We start from the raw sequence: 6,007 nt of genomic DNA on the forward strand, positions 1-6,007 counted from the left end.
TGCATAAACTTTCAGTTCCCTGGTTTAACTAAAATCATAATAAAAATGAGCTAATTCAAGCCAATCATTCTGCTTATCTAGTGTGAATGGTTAACAGATGCTGAGCAGTAAGAATGGCTATACTGAATCAGACCAAAAATCAGTCTAGCCCACTACATTTTTCTGACCATTGATACCTTGGAAGGAATATTAAGATGGCCCAAACATCTGTTTACCCTGAATACTTTCCTAGCTGCCAGTGATTTTAATTTTTTTTCCCAGCTGACAAATTTAAGCAAGAAGTGGTATGTCTGTATCTGAAGTTCTTGGTGGATAGTCTTTCATGAGTTTGTCCAGTCCCTTGACAGCTTTTTTTAGCATGGGTCAAGAATTTCTGTAGCTTACCTACAAGTCATGTAGAATTCAATTTATTCCTTTTTATCTTATACACTGCAGTTTTATACCTCTTAGTTGCTTTATTTTGTTGTTTGGGGGTTTCTTTGGTTTTGTTTGTTTGTTTTTTACTGGAAGAAACAGTGAAGAGCTTCAAAGCACTCCTGGTGTTTATAGTCTTGCCCTGTCACCTTCAGGCTTCACAGCTGTCCACAGGAGAGGACATTCTATTTAACTGTGTCACATGGAGAGACCCTTGTAACCTCTTGGCCATCCATGTATCCTTCCTGTATGCTGCATTCCAATTGTCCTGTTAAAAAGCTTTCAAGATAGAAGAGCATTTTCTGCTTTTATTTTTCTTTCCCCAGTTGCTTTTCTGACCAGTACTAGTTTTGAGCTGATGTTTTCTTAGAGCTCTTAAAATGGGGGGCTCATTTCTTTCATATTAACTCGGTGCTTATTTCTGCACTGTGAAGCTGAAGCTTTTTTTTAAATTATTGTTCCATATGCATCGCTTTATTTATACTGAATTTCAACTGTCTGTTTTACGGTGCAGGCACTCAGCGTTCAGACCTGCCTGCAGCTCTTGTACTCAGCCCTGGTCTTTAATACCTGGATGAATCAACTTTTATCACCCCACTGTTCATCTTCTTTTCCAAGGCTTTAGTTTGGTGTTAAATAGGACAGATATGGCCTTGCTCCACTGTAAACATCTTAAAATACAATCTGGTCATATGAATCAGGTTTCCTCTTGTGTACTTGTTCATTGACTTACCCAAAGCATTGTAGTAGATAGGAGTCATGTCTCTCAAATGAAAGCAGTGTTAGCTCTCTACAAAATAACATTTGCTAATGTATCCACTGCTTTTTCCTAAATTCTTGCCATTTGGCTTGTGGATTAAAATAAAGGGGAATTAAGGGATTGCAGCAGTAATTCTGTACGGAAAACAATTTGTTTCTCTGCACAGAGTTGCATATACACCCTTTCATTAGCAAGCTTTGTCCTCCTTCTGTATCACTGATACTACCAGAAGAGCTTTGAGTAGATGTCTGTTATGCAAGCTAAGAACATGCCTTTTCCAAGAGTTTTGAGCACAGACACAACATATTTTTGGCCACTGTTTAATTAAAGAAGCAAATGAATTTTGAAGTGTAAACAAGCTAACATAGGTCATAGTAGTTCATACCAATAAAAGTTTAAGATAGATGTGCTCACCTGCAGATTGAGATCATTTTTAAAGGGGGAAAAAAGTTGCACAGGAATATTAAAAAAAAAAAAAAAAAAAAAAACCAAACCAAACAAAACCAGTGCAAAAATAACGTTGGAGTTTGTTCGCTACCAAGAGAAAGAATATCCAAGACTGAGACCCCGGCCTTCAGAGAAATATCTAGGTTTGTACAGGCCCAGGACTTTCAGGTATGGGCTCTTGCAGATATGATGTCATTATAACAGAAAAATCCCAGATTAAACGTAGATGTTTAGTTCACGTATCGATTGTAGCTAGAGGGAGTAATGCAGAGGTTAGCACAGCCTGCTTTCTCGCTTGGAAGTAAGAGAACTAGTCAATTTTGTTTTTCTCCTGCAGTATTTAAGAAGATGGAGTAAAGGACAAAGTAGTATATTTACTCCATCTACCAGTTAATGTCTTATTTAGACATCTGTCTTGTGTTACTTCTTCACTGTCAGCACCTACTTTGTGTCATAACTTGCTGAGTATTTTTAAAATATGATACAATACTTTTTCTAATTTTCCTTTTGCTGGGAGTGAGGTGTGTGGGGGTCTTCTCTAAAAATCCCAGATCCTCTATTTACATTCTGCAGTCTTAGAATTTGATAACTTTGAATAAATATATTCTACAGTGGACAGAAAAAATTTGCCCTGTTCATCATGATGAGGAACTAGGCAAAGCTCTGTGATACAGAGCAGATGTGACATTATCTTTAAGTTCTGTTACTTATTTTTTGCGTAACTCAAAGCATTACCTAAATTTGTACCATTTTAGAAATCTCTTTACAAAAGTTTTCTTTCTCACTCCATAATGCTCTCTTGGCCAAGCGGCATTAAGCGCCTCTCCTCCAGCTAAAATCCTCTGTAACTTTAGATCAGCCTTTCTTACAAAGTTTATATGTCGTTGCAATTCTGTTAACTTGATTCCTTGAGGGCAGAATTAGAAAGGTAGATAGAGAGACCAAGAGGTGGCCAGTCACTGAACATAGCAAAGTTTAAATTTTTGGTTTCAAAGGCCTTGTGTAAAGAAAAAAAAATCGTAATCCTCTAGGCAAAGGGTTTAGTGTTCTCAGACTCCCGGTTCACATGAGAGGAAATTTCAGCTTTAGACATAGCTTGGGAAGGTTGTTCTTCCTTTGTGGACTCTGGTGAATACCCTTTGCAGCTATTGGGATTTTTTTTTTTTTTACCAGCTGTGATAAATGTGTTAAATCATTTGACAGCCAGAGATGCTGTCAGGTTGGCAGGTATATCTTATCTTTACTTTCTTTTGTAAAATTCATGTAATTCTTTCAGATACGAATTTTTATAATAAAGTAAAACACGTTTCATTGCTATAAGAGAAGCAAATGGATTTGTCAGTTGGAGTCAGTGAGCAGAGTGATGCCTGACTCAGCAGATCTGGCTTGCAGGAATTTGAGTGAATGCTTTGGGCTTGGAGCACAGATTTTAAACTTTTACTTGAGTTTTGTGTTTCAGTCCTCCTGCTTTGCCTAGTCAGAAATAGGTACAATGCAGTACATTACACTTACACACTTTATACCATATGCGTTTTCAAAAGTGATTGCTGCTTTTCAATTAATTTGAGTCATTAGAAGAAAAGCTGAGGGTCAGAACATGGCTCCTTTCCTTAAGAAAATGTGCTACTTCAAGAAATCTCAGTTCCTGTGTTGATCAGGATAACGAATAGGAATTTGTTACAAAATTCTGAATTTGGGATATTTGCAAGAGAGCTCTCTGGATAAATGAGGGCATATCCATGGGCAGATGAGGCAGTCTAGGGGGAAGGCAGTTGCTGCAGCTGTATGTTGTTGTTGTATGGGGCTGACCTTAGCTCTTGAATAGCTTCATGGGGGTGTGTGACACAGAGTGCCTAGTACAGGTGTTCATAACTGCAAGTGTTAGAAGGGGAATGGAGAATCTGGCAGGTGGCTCATGGTGCCTTTATTTGTGTAAAGCAAGTCCTCCTCATACAAGGTGATCTGGGATCCCTTTGGTAAGCAGCAGAGAGAGATTAGTTTGCTCAAGTGAGGAGGTTGTGAACAGCTGAGCATAGTTTGTGGCAGCTGGGTTAGGGAGCTATTCTTTTGGGTGATAGATCATTTCAGGATGCGGGAGGATGGGACAAAGGGACTTGACTACATCTTCCCTCTCACAACAGAAAAAATTTCAAATAATCACAAGGCTGGATTGTCCATTTCCCATATGTCCAATTTATCTGAGGTCAGTTTAAACTGTTACCTCCTTGGAACAGGAAATACATCGCTTCCTGTTTTACAGAGCACTGAGCTGGATGTCAGCTCTCGTTAAACAGAAAAGAATAAGAATGCAATTAGCCTGGTGGATAAAAGGCAGGAAAAAGTCTCTTCACTATGAAAAATCAACACTTGAGGAAACAAATCACATGTGGAGAACAAATGCTGGAAAAAAACCCAACTGTTTGGAACAAATTCCTTTATTACTTCAATAAACAGCAGCATAATTTGTTGGAGTGACAGTGTGAGCAGTTCTGTACCCTGTATCTGTAAGAAGAATTCATTGCTAACTTAAAAGCAGATGGCTTTATATGGCCCTCGGTCGGTTCTCTGGGAAATGTTAGTTACGTACTGTGATACAGGAACAGAAATATCCTAATAATGCTGCAGCAGGCTAAAAGGAACATGGATAGTATAAAACAAGCACAAAATATGCTGTGTCTGTATCCCATATTTCAGGTAGATTAAAAGCAGTCATGTATTTAGTTTTTTGTTGTTTTTTTTTTTTTTTTTTAAACAGTACATGTCCTCTGGGAGAACAAACATCTTAAAGTTCATTCGGATCAAGACACAGATGCCAATAGGCTCATGGCCAGGCTCTGTTGTGTATTCTTGGGTTTGAAAAATACTTCCCTTCCTGCTTTGGAGACAAAACCCCCTTTTACTCTTTGTGGCTTGATTATTCATTTTTTGAAGCAAATGACAGCAAGTTACTTAAAAGAATTTTAATGGGCTTTTTTCTCTCCTTTCAAATAAAGGCACAGTATCAGCACATAGCAGTGGACACTTCAGGAATGCCAGTATTTCTGTAGAGTCTTATTTAAATCAGATAAATAAAGGTGAGAGTAAAGAATGTTTTATTACCTTTTAAGATACAACTAAACCTTTAATCTCCTGAATGCCTCATGCCTCACTCCATGCTGATCACAAGTGAGCTGATGCCTGTAGAACCACTGTTCTGGGAGCTCATGCTTCAATAGATCTGCTTATACCTTTTGTTCTCTGCCATGTTGTTGCGTGACTGGGGTGCCTGTTATTTGAGGTTATAAATATCACATCTAAATTTAGCATAGAATCTCTTTAGGACAGTGACAATAGTTGCAAAGTCAGAGCTGAGCAGGTCGCATGGGTTTGAGCTACCTCTGTGCTGTCCTGATCCTCTGTGGTTCCACAAGGCAAGTGCAGCCTTGGTGTAACTTAGGTGTCGTCCAGCTTTCTCAGTTGTAGTAGTGGAATATAGTGTACTGTATGCTGCAGCTTGGCCCTGGACATGTCCTTATGCTGAGGTCTGCAAGAGTATCTTTGAAAAATAAGAGCTCAAGTTAGCGAAGTCTGTCCTTGGCCACCACTGGAGTTTTTTTTCTGCTGGAGCCAGTGCAGAAGGTTGGGTCTTGCACAGTGCGCTGTGTGCCAGGCCCATTGCAAAAGCACTATGGCGTGCTGTGGCACACACTGTCTGTCACAGCTGCCAGTTGTTCAGTGAAGTACCCTAGCAGTTCGCCCAAGGACCTGTTTCTCTGCCGTCTACGTGATCTGAAGAACTTGTGATTGTACCAAAGTTTAAACTGAGTCTTCAGCTTCAGTTTTTAAACCTGAAAAATGTTTCTTCAGTTAGGCTGCAACAACCACTGTCGCCCATCAGCAGGGAACAAGCAAGAGTACAAAGGCTCGAGTTTGACTGGAAATGTTTCCTGCAACTAATTCTATGTTGTGAGTCTTGCAGTGGAAGTTCTTTCCTCTGAAAGCACCAGAAAGCTGTAGTGAACAGAAACAGTGGTTGCCTGAGTCCACCACATACCATGCTAGGGCATAGCCTTTGGCTTAATGGTCGGTCAGAACGCCTTTAGATAGGTTTGACTCCAGCTCTGGTTTTCCTGCGAATTTGTGTGGGTTCTGATGATGGAAATGCAGCACTGGGCCTGGAGATAGGAGATTGCGAGTTTGGGATGTGTTGATGTAAGAGGGTAAGATGTGGAGGAAGTGAAAGCTTGGGAAAAAACAGCCTATATATAGGTAATTTGTAGCATAGCGTAAGGGTGTAAGTGTTACTTTTGCACGTGGGATATCTGGTTTCTAGTACTGGCTCTGTCCTGCTGGTAATTCTGGATTGGCTGTGACACTTGTGTGCCTGTGTTTCCCCACTAAAGGAGA

This window comes from Gymnogyps californianus, chromosome 8, assembly GCF_018139145.2.
Source record: "Gymnogyps californianus isolate 813 chromosome 8, ASM1813914v2, whole genome shotgun sequence".
Lineage (NCBI taxonomy): Eukaryota > Metazoa > Chordata > Aves > Accipitriformes > Cathartidae > Gymnogyps > Gymnogyps californianus.